Below are 14,384 nucleotides of genomic sequence, written 5' to 3' on the forward strand. Positions count from 1 at the left end.
TACATCACCTTCCCTGCTGCAGTTTGCGAGTGCTGTGTATTCAGGATTAGTTGCTAATCGGAACAGTCCAATTTACTGCAAGTGGTGAGTATTGTCATAGAGATGCCAGGGACTGAACCAGGACCTGCAATTTGCGAGGCATGTGCGTTATACAACCACCGAGCTACATACTCTTATTAGCATGATTCATATTCCCGAATAAACTCAAACCTGGAAATTTCAGGAAACGTCAACTTTAAAGCCCGTACTAAATCCGAGCTGCGCTTTCATCAGCTTTTGCACAGAGGAAGTATCCGTCCCAGAGGGTCCTCGCTGCAAACATAATCTCTCCCGCACCCCCATCAACGCCAAACAGAAAGGGAACAAATTCACTGTCTCATCCTCATTCTTTCTGTCGTGCCAAGAAGCTGTATACAGTACACTGCAGATCAAAGCCTTAATTGAAAAATAATTATAGGCACTTAATCATGGGAGGCGGTGGGCTAATTGAAGCAAAAACAAGGCAGCGAGTGGAGGCCCTCCGAATCGTAGCAGAAAGAGGATATTGTGTGAGCTCCCGTCTTTAATAAAGCATCGTCTTCAATCCCCCATTGTCTCCCAGATTAAATTGGAGAGGGCTATTAGCAGAGTTAATTGGCTCTCTAATTTAGATCTGGCCAGTCTCAATGCATAACGGATGTGAGTCGCAGCGGCCCATGATGTGCTCACTCTGTCACACCATATTGCCAGACCTGATTTGTTAATGGCTCTGGAATCTGCAAAGTTTGGGCCCATCCTTCAATTGCAGGGGACCTCGGCCTTCCTGGAGGAATCTCCACCCTCAACTCACTTGTCAAGTGATTCTTCATTCCTGTGTAATGGAAAGCAGCTTCAGACCTACTCGTGACTGTGCTTGCAAGCTATTTTGACGATACAATGTTGCTCTGATCTCTAGAGTGAGTTTATGTTTCCCGGTAAGGACGAAGAGCCATGTGTCTTAAATAAATTCACCCTGTGACCTCACTTTCTGTGAGGCTCTGACCCGGGGGTCAACGCATTAAGTCCAGCTATCGGTAATAGAGAAAAGGTCTTGATTTTCATCCAGCATCCTGAAGCCTTTTTCGGAGAACTTGAGCCTGCCCAGCACCGATGGGACCATGTCAGTTTCTAGCATCTGTGTTTCCTCTGTGTTAGAACAAAAAACTATTTCAATGTCACTTGAATTTGCGCGTCTTTCTGCGAGAGCCGCGCTGGGTGTTGTATCGTCTGCTTGGTGTTGCGTATTAGTGGATGCTGCTCATTGAAGCCGGGGCCCCTGGGCGTTCATCTTGGAGGATTTGAAATCCTCTGTCTGTCGGCTGAAAGCGGCAGCGCTGGCATTATGGAGCTTCGGGATGGACAGAAGATAAAGAACAAGGACATAGAAGATTGTGAGGAACTATGGATTGACTGTTTCAACACTTATTTCGAGTGTGAAATGTGGGTAAAAATCCTAATTGTCCTCTTCTTGACTGGCCCACATTCAGTGCGAAATCCTCAAGGCTTGTTGAGAAGTACAAACAAACTGTTTCCGCTTGGGGCTTCGGAGAATGAAAAGAAACACTCTTATCAAGTGCTCTGCAAATTTGTTTCCTGCTGTGATACAAGCGGCTTATTCTGTACACACTGCGCCCTCTAGTGGCACCTGAGCTGTAATAGCAATTAGGCATCAATCTAGTGGTTAGTGAGGAAGAGTTTCAGAGGAAGTAAGCCAGGTAACCATGGGTAAAAGGCTGTAAATGGCACCCTATTTGTCACCATTTTCCCTGGAGAGTCTTTCATCTTGGCCAACACTGCGCGTCTCAGGTTCTTTTCTCCGAGACTTCGCTAATGGAGGGTCCACAATGATTGCAGCTGCTCAGGCTATCAGAGCTCAGAGGCACAGACAGAATTTAAAGGCCAGGAACCTTTATGTCTCTTTATGAGGATGCAAGCCATTCTAGGTCACGGTGTAAAATAGGACAAAGAATCGTCAGGCCGCTGCTGAAAGAGCGGTAGGAAGGCAGGTTGTGCGTTGCCGGGTGAGAAACGGAGAGGGGTGTGATTCAACATTTAATCTCATTCTGAGATGAATGTGTGCTGATAAGAATGGCAAGGAACCCAACTCTGTTGACCAAGAGATAAGAACATGCAGCCAGGCTATTGTGGGGACTGTAGCCTGCGTGGTTGCTTTTTATTTTTGGTCAGAACTTACAGTTAACTCACTTGTTGCAAACCACTAAACAATAAATAATAAAAAAAATGGTGTAGGATTTACTTTGAAACAATTTACACTTAGAATTTGCTCGTGAATTTCACAAACAATTACAGTAATGGCAATTACCATGAACATTTAAAGTAGAAAACAAAATAATATTTTATTGTAAAATGTACTTCAATAATCTTTTTTTATTTACAGTGTGGCAAACATTATTTCACAATATTTTCTCATTAGCTACTGTTTGATTTTACTGAAGTTATTTCTACCACTGCTATCAGCATGATCATGCCTTGCTTTAAAAGAAATGAAATCTATAAAGATTACTACTAACTATAGTTTTAATAATCATTCAACTTATATGAGAATAGGGAAGTACACACCAAAACTATAATGATAATGACACTGATGTTGTTGAAATCATTCTCAGAACTATTTTTTTTCCCCAGCTGATGAAAAATAAAAACATCACAGCCAATCAGAATCCATCTGACTTTAAAGAGCTTGAGCATGTAACTGCAGCATGCTTATAATAATAAACAGAACATCATTGTCTGTTGGTGTGGATGCTAATATAGTTATCATTACAGTTATCTCTAAAGTTATCGTTCTTGGTGTGAATGTCATTTAGTATCCTGCTTCCTTCATTCATGTAGTGCTTCCTAAACAACTAAAGATATTAAATATTTTGGAACATTATGTTGAGGGGAAAAAACTAAAATGTATCAGAATGTGAAAAATATGAAATGACTTGACAATTAATTTTCATGAGTGCAGAATCAGTACATCCTCGTATCAGCTAGTAATAATGCTTGATGGCATTATTATAGCTGAAACGAGCATGGAATGTATCTGCACTCATGAAAATGAATTGTCAAATTTAAATTTACAACAGTTTAATGTGAAAAAGATGATAAAGCTCTGCCCATGATCAGGCAAAGAAAAATTAAAGTACACATTATTAATCTGTAACCAAAAATCTGTAAATGTGTAAAGTCACAATTCTGATCATATTTCTAGCACATTTAACTTACTACCCCAAATTTCTCTCATATGTTCATGATTAATTGATAGTCTTCAATATCAGAATCATATGTATTTCAAATATAAATTATATTCTAAATATCACAAACTTATATTTTTTTCTGCTTCCTGCTTGGCTGCTAAAAGTAAATGTATCCTGGACTATGTTTAGCACTATTTACAAAAACAAAGCACCTGATGGTTATATTACAATACACAAACAAGTAATGGCTGATTCTTTTGGGTACAATTTTTGGGTTCACTAATTTCCTAAAGCATAGAAAAGGCTTTTAATAATGATTCCTTTGTAACTGTTTGGAATGAAAACATGCCTTTATTTGACGGTCACATCACACTTCACCACGCTCCTGGTCTACTGGCCACAGAACTCCACGCACTGGTCCCTGAGGTCCCGCCGACCTCTGAACTTTTGTGTACTCCTGTACGGTTGGCTGTTAGCTCTTTTATGGAGCACAGCTCCAAGTCACTCTCCTCATCAGACAGCTAGAAGACAGGTATATTACAAAGCTTTCCAGTCTAAAACTGAAGGCAATGTTCAAAAACAAATTATATTTCTGCTGCAAGATTTTAACAGCAATGGAAATGACTTGAGAATATATGAGATATGTGAGAATGTGTGTTTTTTTTTTTTTAACCGCTCTCTGTTTTACAATGGCAGGGTGAGGGGAGGGGCTGGATGGGGGCAGAACTCTAGTCCCGCCCACAGGCTTTTTGATTGGTGTGCTTAGCTGTCTTTCCAAACTTCTTGTCAGTGTTTGGACAACAGAACCTGCAATCAAAAAACATGCATATTAAGTAACTGACTAATAAATTAAGACTAAACTACTTTTAAAATTAAAATGTCTACATCCCACAGGAAGTTGGAAGTTCTATTGCTGGCATTTTAAAAATATCTGTCTATTCTGTTTTTTTTTTTCTGTGCTGCAGGGATGATGAACTTTTGACCAAAACCCAGAAACAAGTTAGCATTATAGAATAGTTTGAGTTTGCAAACTATTCTAACTGAAATATTAATGGAAAATATGAAAATGTGTTTTTTTTTTAAATAAAGACTGAAAGATCGAGTTGTCGAAAAAAGTTGACTAAATTAATCTCATTCTGAGATGAATGTGTGCTGATAAGAATGGCAAGGAACCCAACTCTGTTGACCAAGAGATAAGAACATGCAGCCAGGCTATTGTGGGGACTGTAGCCTGCGTGGTTGCTTTTTATTTTTGGTCAGAACTTACAGTTAACTCACTTGTTGCAAACCACTAAACAATAAATAATAAAAAAAATGGTGTAGGATTTACTTTGAAACAATTTACACTTAGAATTTGCTCGTGAATTTCACAAACAATTACAGTAATGGCAATTACCATGAACATTTAAAGTAGAAAACAAAATAATATTTTATTGTAAAATGTACTTCAATAATCTTTTTTTATTTACAGTGTGGCAAACATTATTTCACAATATTTTCTCATTAGCTACTGTTTGATTTTACTGAAGTTATTTCTACCACTGCTATCAGCATGATCATGCCTTGCTTTAAAAGAAATGAAATCTATAAAGATTACTACTAACTATAGTTTTAATAATCATTCAACTTATATGAGAATAGGGAAGTACACACCAAAACTATAATGATAATGACACTGATGTTGTTGAAATCATTCTCAGAACTATTTTTTTTCCCCAGCTGATGAAAAATAAAAACATCACAGCCAATCAGAATCCATCTGACTTTAAAGAGCTTGAGCATGTAACTGCAGCATGCTTATAATAATAAACAGAACATCATTGTCTGTTGGTGTGGATGCTAATATAGTTATCATTACAGTTATCTCTAAAGTTATCGTTCTTGGTGTGAATGTCATTTAGTATCCTGCTTCCTTCATTCATGTAGTGCTTCCTAAACAACTAAAGATATTAAATATTTTGGAACATTATGTTGAGGGGAAAAAACTAAAATGTATCAGAATGTGAAAAATATGAAATGACTTGACAATTAATTTTCATGAGTGCAGAATCAGTACATCCTCGTATCAGCTAGTAATAATGCTTGATGGCATTATTATAGCTGAAACGAGCATGGAATGTATCTGCACTCATGAAAATGAATTGTCAAATTTAAATTTACAACAGTTTAATGTGAAAAAGATGATAAAGCTCTGCCCATGATCAGGCAAAGAAAAATTAAAGTACACATTATTAATCTGTAACCAAAAATCTGTAAATGTGTAAAGTCACAATTCTGATCATATTTCTAGCACATTTAACTTACTACCCCAAATTTCTCTCATATGTTCATGATTAATTGATAGTCTTCAATATCAGAATCATATGTATTTCAAATATAAATTATATTCTAAATATCACAAACTTATATTTTTTTCTGCTTCCTGCTTGGCTGCTAAAAGTAAATGTATCCTGGACTATGTTTAGCACTATTTACAAAAACAAAGCACCTGATGGTTATATTACAATACACAAACAAGTAATGGCTGATTCTTTTGGGTACAATTTTTGGGTTCACTAATTTCCTAAAGCATAGAAAAGGCTTTTAATAATGATTCCTTTGTAACTGTTTGGAATGAAAACATGCCTTTATTTGACGGTCACATCACACTTCACCACGCTCCTGGTCTACTGGCCACAGAACTCCACGCACTGGTCCCTGAGGTCCCGCCGACCTCTGAACTTTTGTGTACTCCTGTACGGTTGGCTGTTAGCTCTTTTATGGAGCACAGCTCCAAGTCACTCTCCTCATCAGACAGCTAGAAGACAGGTATATTACAAAGCTTTCCAGTCTAAAACTGAAGGCAATGTTCAAAAACAAATTATATTTCTGCTGCAAGATTTTAACAGCAATGGAAATGACTTGAGAATATATGAGATATGTGAGAATGTGTGTTTTTTTTTTTTTAACCGCTCTCTGTTTTACAATGGCAGGGTGAGGGGAGGGGCTGGATGGGGGCAGAACTCTAGTCCCGCCCACAGGCTTTTTGATTGGTGTGCTTAGCTGTCTTTCCAAACTTCTTGTCAGTGTTTGGACAACAGAACCTGCAATCAAAAAACATGCATATTAAGTAACTGACTAATAAATTAAGACTAAACTACTTTTAAAATTAAAATGTCTACATCCCACAGGAAGTTGGAAGTTCTATTGCTGGCATTTTAAAAATATCTGTCTATTCTGTTTTTTTTTTTCTGTGCTGCAGGGATGATGAACTTTTGACCAAAACCCAGAAACAAGTTAGCATTATAGAATAGTTTGAGTTTGCAAACTATTCTAACTGAAATATTAATGGAAAATATGAAAATGTGTTTTTTTTTTAAATAAAGACTGAAAGATCGAGTTGTCGAAAAAAGTTGACTAAATAGTTGTTGAAGTCAAGCTAGTCTAGGTTTAGCTTTTCACGTCTGATGATTGTATTTAGGGTTAAAAATTCTTAAAAGTTGTTAATTTGTTAAGATTATCATGATTAACAAATCTTGTAAGAATCATAAACTTTTGTTGGTCACAGAGCTTATTGTTTGCAATAATCTGCAATATAATTCATTGGGTTTTTTGTATAGGGAACCAGGGTGATGATAACTTCCAGGGTGTTTTCACCTACAAAAATATGTCCTCACTGCAGCACTCTATTTTGGCAAAATGATATAGATAACAGAGGGCTGTGAACATATCTACATTAAATATATTCGGTATTCAGACTAATTCCAAATGGAGGAATTAAAGGAGTCATATGATGCTGCTAAAAAGAACAGTATTTGGTGTATTTGGTGTAATGAAATGTGTTTATGCGTTATGTTTAATGTTTAATGTCTTATGTTTAAGGTTCAAAAAACACATTATTTTCCACATACTGTACATTATTGTTTCTCCTCTATGCCCCGCCTTTCCGAAACGCGTCGATTTTTACAAAGCTCATCGGTCTGAAAAAGTGAGGTGTGCTGTGATTGGCCAGCTATCCAGTGCGTTGTGATTGGCCGAATACCTCAAGCGTGAGACGGAAATGTTACGCCCCTTGCCATATTGTGATGATGCCCTGTCAGGCCGGAGCGATGATTCAAAAACATGAAAACTCATTATAAACGAGGCATTCGTTGCATCCAGTGGGGACATAATTATGGATTATAATGACTTATACTGTCTTTGAAAAATTGAAATCGCATCATATGACCCCTTTAAAATAAATAAACATATAGGACTTTGGCATTTGCTCACCATGTGCATTGGGACTTTTGTGGAGTTTGGGTGTGTCAGAAGCCTCTGACAGTTCACTGTCTGTCCAATCAGGCTCAGCTGTTGGGTTCAGCAGTGATCCTGATTGGACAAGGCGCACGGAGGGGGAAGGCCTGCCCCGTGAGCTGGTGATATAGGCACTGTCCTCAACTGACTCATCCTCATCTGAACTGAAAGGTGGTGTGCTAACAAGAAAAATATACTCATTAAAAACATATACTGATAAGGTAATATTAAGTATAGTTAAAAACAGCTTGACATCTCAACCTTCTATTTCATATGTCTCTGAATAGTCTGAACATTTACCAATTTTAAAAGAAATTATAGCCTACCCATTCTTGTTTTGCTGTGTTTTTGGAGTCTGATTCTGAGGTGCATTGGAGCGTGGGGTGGGTGTTGGAATAAGTGCTTGTGGCTGCTGGCTCTTGGCCCTCTGAATGGATGACTTTGAGTCTTCCCTGGATCGGAGGCTTTTTTCCTTCACTAGGGTTGAATTTTTCTTTCCCCCTAAAACAAATATATAAGAATGACTGATCTTGGTTCAGAATAGTGGCAACCAAATGGAACTGACTTGATAAATGGGTAGTGTGGTGGCATGATAAATAACACATTTGCTTACCCTGTTTTAAAGTGCTGGGTGTTAATTTCCCCTGGCTATTCTGTAGGCTTTTCACTCGCCTGATGACCTCACGTGCCAGGTTGTCTCTTTGGTTCTGAAGGTCTGGCTGCTGTCTGTATCTCTGCAGCCGCTGACCAGTCAACAGAGCACTCAGACTCTTAAAAGTTTGCTTAGAGATACCCTTGGTACCCTGCCAAAACATCATCACTTCAACCACAGAGCAATGCTATTGAATTACATCATATATTCATGCATCCACAGTCCAAAATTAACTTTTTTTTGCTGCATACTTTATATGTTTTTGTTGCATGAGTCACAACAGATGTGTTCTTTAGCTTACTAGTTGGATTGTACAGTATGTCAATGATCAGACTATCATTCCTACAGTTTAACTTAAATCATGCTATGTTTCCTAAAATACTGACTGTTTCATTTAGTGTTTTATGCCTTAAATGTTAATACTGATGCTAGTTTGAGTCAATCTGTACCTTCCGCAGTCCCATATTCTCCAGTTTCTCCTCCCGTGATTCTTCTAGAATAGGTCTAGACGCTTTCATCAGCTCTGACTTTCCTTTATGTAACTTTAGAACCTTCCACTGGGGTTCATCTGAATCCTCCATGCCTGAAGGTGCATGCAAATTTAGTTTTAATAATGTACATCATGGCATGATTGGTGTGTGTACTGTATGTACAGTATGTACTGTGGTTAGAAACTACTGAACCACACATACTCTTCATCTTCCTCTGGTTCCTCAGGAGCATCTTGGGCTTTTTGCAAAACCACTGGAGCTACCAAATGAGAGACAAAAATGGGTCAAACCACATTAAATTCGATTCAAAGCAACAATATTTTATGTAATCATGCAATGAGTAAGTCCATAAATGGCAGCTATAATTCATTACCTGAGACTAACAACTTTTTAATCTGGTGAAGCATCAATAAGAAAGATGATTAGTGTTCAAGAATCAAGACATCAGCAGATAATTTTGCAATAACTACAATCGCGTCAATCTAATTATGTGTTATTATATGAGTTAAAGGTGAAGTGTGTCATTTTTAAATACTTTAAAAATAACATCACAGCTTAATAAGTAGAGTCAACTATAGGTTTATAGGTTCTCCAAAGAGTGTAAACACTGGTGCTTATTTTTACAGAATGGCTTGCAATAAACATTTTAGCATGTAACTGACTTGGTTATCCAAACAAAGCAGATGGGATGGGGATTCTGTAAACATTATTTTTGCAATTCTTTTTGCAATTATCTTTCATCCACTGTTTGTAATTGTAGTTGTAATTGTAAATAACCAACCTTCTCCTCCTGAGATTTGATGAGTCTGTCCTTCTGGCTCAGCTGAGAAGAGAGAGAGACAACCTGCTGCTGAAGTTTCTGCAGACTGGAGCCAGAGTTCTTCTCCACAGACAAGGCCTTCACAAGCCTGGCATTCTCACTCTTCAGCTGTAACACACATACAAATCACAGACATGATAAGAGTGTTCCAACATGTTGCCCATAGGGGTCTGCAGCAGAGCCAATACCTGTATCTGTAGCAATCTTAAAATTATTTATATCTGCATTCTAATCAATTCAGGAAATCATCAGAGGTTTATCAAATTACACGGTAAGTCCATTTTAAATGTAATTTTGTTCCCTTCATAGTTCTTATTTAACAAATAAGCTCTGTATAACTCATAAAATTATAATTTTTTTATTAGAATTCTAAAATTTCTTTAAACATCTTTTAACTTAAACAAAAACTTAATGTTAAATAAACTAAATGTTATATGTATATAATTTTTTATAAATTAAAGAACCCAGAACCAAATTTACAACCAAAAATTATAATGTAGTTTGACCTTACATCAGTTTTCAGTGACAAGCAGTGCCAACATGGCAACAGAAAATTCAGCGTGATGTGGCACAATAACAGATTATCAGATTCAGAACATATTTCCTATTTAATACACAGCTGTGTAAAGTAGGATTTTGGACCAGATTTTTGACACCAGAAATTCAGCTGTTTCAGAATGATCTATTTTGTAGCCTGAAAACTGTACACTTTGTTGTTTGAAATGAAATCCACTATTTTGACAGGAAAATGGAATGGAAATGTAGTCACATAGCGAGTGATTTACTCACATTGTAGAGGGTTGTTACCAAATGTAGCTACTAAAACATACATACACAGAGTCCATAATGGATGTTGAAATCTTGTTTAACAGTCGCAAACATTACGATCTTATATAGAGAGCTGTTCCACGCAGAAAGAGAATGAACACCCGATATCCCCCAGCAGTCAGAACAAAATCAACTCTCCGAAAATGTATATTGCACACTTATTTGTTTTGTGTTTGAATAAAGAGATCCCTGGACGGATGCTGAACCGCATAATCAACAGAAGAAAGAATGAAGGAATCTCTGTGCTGTATTTTGATGATTTACCACAGAGAGGTACGCAATAATGTAAGGAGGATGTTTTCTCGTCTTTGATATGCCACTATTTAACCACTAACACCTATTTAATTTGAAAAACATTGATTATATCTAGCCAAGTTTCGTATAAAAGTTTCCCCATACAGTAAATGTGAACATTGCAAAGACCGTAAGCATGCCCACACTCGTGTCACCAAAGATCACAGACGCCATCTTGTGCACCTAGCCAATTAGACCATGATTGCAGATTTTAGTTAGCCTATATTTGAGCGTGAGAAAATATGCCTTAATCGCATTTAAGCCACACAAATTTATGCTTGAGACTCACAGAGTTGAGACTGCGTCTCGTAATTTATTTAGACTCAAATTCTTTACTGGGCATTCCTAAATAGAAAGAACTTGCCTAAGAGTTGTTCAGTGTTTGCTGATGAATAATCCTTTCTTTTCTTTTTTCTTTTTTTTTGCCAACTTGAAAAATAATACCCATTCATTTTAAAAGGGCATTGTATTAATGACTCATGCATGACTCAGTGAACAAGCAAATAACTCTCACCTTCCTGGTCATTTTCTCTTTTAGCTCTCTCTTTCTGTTTTCTCTCAGTTCTTTCTCAGGGTCACTGTCTTCTTGTAAAGTGACATTATTAGCCTCACCCACCTCTTTGTTCTGCAACACTAGCAGTTTCTATAGATGGAACGATGACAAAAAAAAAACATAGAATGTTATTGCATTGACAAACCAAAAACATACCCAGTAGCTCATCTATTGGGTGCCTGGCAGGCATACATACGAGAGGATCTGTCTCCATCTACTGGTGACAGTTTAAAGTAGGCTATTCATTTTAAACCAATGTATACTCACAGCCTCTATGGATGAGCTCTTGCTTGCCATGTCTTTAGACTCCTGGAGAAATAACTGTCTCAGCTCTCCAATTTCTTGCTGAGATTTTCTTCTCTCCTCTTCTTTCCATCTCTCCAGTGCTTCCTTCTCTGACTGTTCTCTCCTTCGCTGCTTCTCTTGTTCCTGGAACACATCTGAATTAATTGATATGTTTTCTCTTAAACTGGTATTTCATATGGAGTTTAAGGAGTCTTCGTCATCTAAGGGGAAATGGTAATGTAAAAATGAGATCTTTCAATGCTTTTACACTTGCTCACACAACTTTTGCATTCCCCCTAGAAACTTTGCATTTGTGTTCTCTTGTTGTATTCCTGCAAGAAACGTTATGTTTGCTTGGAAAAGCATTGAAAGCATTTTTTTTTCCCATTTTAAATTATTTATTGCATTTAAAAGTTTTGCAAGCAAGCAAAAAGTTTCCAGGAGAAAGCACAACTTTGTTGATATAACGCAAAATTGTGTGTTACTCAAGGGAACACAAAAGCACTGGAATATTATTTTTCCTCTCATCTCATTTTCCCATTAACATATTCCTTTAAAGGCACAATATGTAAGATTTTTTTATTCAAATATCCAAAAACCACTAGAACAGTATTATATATTTTGCTGACTTGTGTACTTACATTATCCCAAATGATTCGAAGAATGTTTAAATTCAGAGAAATAAGCAATTTTAACTAGTGACACAGACCGTGTCCATAGTATCATTGTGTCGCCTGCCAATGACGTCATAACCCCTCGATTTCCGGTTTTGTTTTGTAGAAAACATGGAAACACCAAAGACGCTTTAATATGTTGTGCGTTTTAATAGACCGGTGAAGCTGAATTACGAATGATTCGCGCGAACATAGACGCATTTAGGTAGATCGGGGGCGCATTCCCTTCAAAAACAAAGGTAATCCACTGCGGCTTCAGCGGCTCAGATGTCAGGAGTAAATGACTACTACTATGTTCATTATTACATCCAACAACAGAAGACCTCAATCGCTTAGGAGTCATTCTTGTCTACATCTGCTCCTGCGGTGAAACAATGGCGGAATGATGACAGCTCACTCAGGGGGTGGGTCTAAGGTAAGACACCAGTCCAGTCTGTGCTGAAATGCTACTGTCAATCAAACAATCGTGGGAGGGGCCTGTACCCTTTAAGAATTTTAGAGCTGTATAGGATGCTGGAACTTGATTTAAACAAACTCACCTGCTGACGCCTCAAACTTTCTGTTTCTCTCTCTGCCTGTAGCTGCATTTGCGTCAATCTCAGTTTCTCCTTCAGCTCTTCTATCCTATCTTCCATCTCTTCTACCTTCCGCTTCTTTTGTCTCTCTGAGACATACACATGCACAAGCAGTGATATTCAGTTATTAATAATTCTTTCCAACCACATCATCAATGATATTCAAGTGAACTGCTAGCTCACCTATATCTGAAATTTTATTAAACTTAGTTCAAAAAAATAACAGACACAATTTTTTCCACCAACCTGCATCTGTAACTTCAGGATGTCGTTGCTGAACATGTGCTTGTAAGTAAGAGTAGTTGACAAATGATTATTCACAGAACTGGCACTGTCATGAATAAAAAGGCATCAAAATATTAGAACTGGTTTAATGATAACTAAAGGTCACCGAGCAGCCAGTAGTTCATTCTGTGCCAATTTTATAATATCTACTTAATTATGAAAGTATATTAATGTTTCTTAAATTGCATATTACATATAGCATTATGTTACCAGACTAAAAATGCTCACATTACACATTTCCAATTGTTTATCTTTTCAGTTAGCCTTGGTTAGCAAAATACCAGCTTAGCCTACTAGCTTAGTATAATGATAGCTCAATAAAAAAAGTTATTTTTATTATCTAGAACAAAATATCACACTATATTGTTAAGGTATTTATGGAGGGGAATAGGATTCTGTGGGAGGGATTGAAACTGGCAGCCCACTCTAAAAAACAGACACAGACACATTAAATTGATGAAAAGTGACAGTAAAAAAATGTGCAATGTTAAAATATTTCTATTTCAAATAAATGCTGTTCTATTGAACTCTATTCATTAAAAAATCCTTCAAAAAGTCACAGTTTCCAATTTTATTGTTTGTTTGTTTTAACATTGATAATATCACATGCCACTGAAGACTAGAGTAATTTAGCTTTACCATTACAGGAATAAATGACATTTTAAAATACATTAAAAACAGAAAACTGTTATTTTAAATTCTAATACTTTTTGCAATATTCCTGTTTTTAATATAGATTTGATCAAATAAATGCAGCCTTGGTGAGCATAAGAGGCTTCAAACACACATACACACACACACACACACACACACACACACACAAACATACAGACCCCAAATGTTTGAACAGTATGTATGATTATGAGTGTAAGGTTTTAAAAGGGTTTCAAACGTTCTACATTTTTTTAAGAAAACCACCTTGTGATAATGATTAGCACTGGCCTGCAGGAGGAGCTGTTGAGTGGCAATAATTGTTTTTCTCCGTCGATTCTCCTGTTTGGCTTCTTGCACATTTTTTTCAAGTTCTGCTCGTTGTTCTTCTCCTAGCTGGACCAGAGAGAGTGCCGCCTGCAGACGCTCTTCCAGTCCTGACAGCTGAGAGCTCAGCAAGTCCTGGCAGTGCAGCAGGTACTCAGTGCTCAGCTGAGACATACGAAGCAGTTTGATCAAAGAAGGGTCAGCAGGTCCTCGACAGTTTGGACACCTCTCGCCCTCCACGGCACAGAACGTTACAGTCGTAATGAAATTCTGAAGCATATCAACATTCATGTCTCGCTCAACACGTTCCACATCGAGAGCAGAGAGACGCCTCCAGTCTATGGGCTCAGTTCGTGAGCGGAAGCGGAAGGGCTGAAGCAGGTGTGCTGGATTCAAGGGCGGTGTGGTAGAGAGAGCACTGTAGGGCTCACCTGGGGAGAACTGGCCCAACAT

The 14,384-nt window shown here is 37.5% G+C and overlaps 1 pseudogene; it reads right to left on the reverse strand.

Moving 5' to 3' along the window:
* Positions 1-5,871: 5,871 nt before the first annotated feature.
* LOC107694104 (zinc finger protein DZIP1L-like) lies at positions 5,872-14,384 on the reverse strand (annotated as a pseudogene).

The sequence above is a fragment of the Sinocyclocheilus anshuiensis genome, unplaced genomic scaffold, assembly GCF_001515605.1.
Source record: "Sinocyclocheilus anshuiensis isolate Anshui unplaced genomic scaffold, SAMN03320099.WGS_v1.1 scaffold1530, whole genome shotgun sequence".
Lineage (NCBI taxonomy): Eukaryota > Metazoa > Chordata > Actinopteri > Cypriniformes > Cyprinidae > Sinocyclocheilus > Sinocyclocheilus anshuiensis.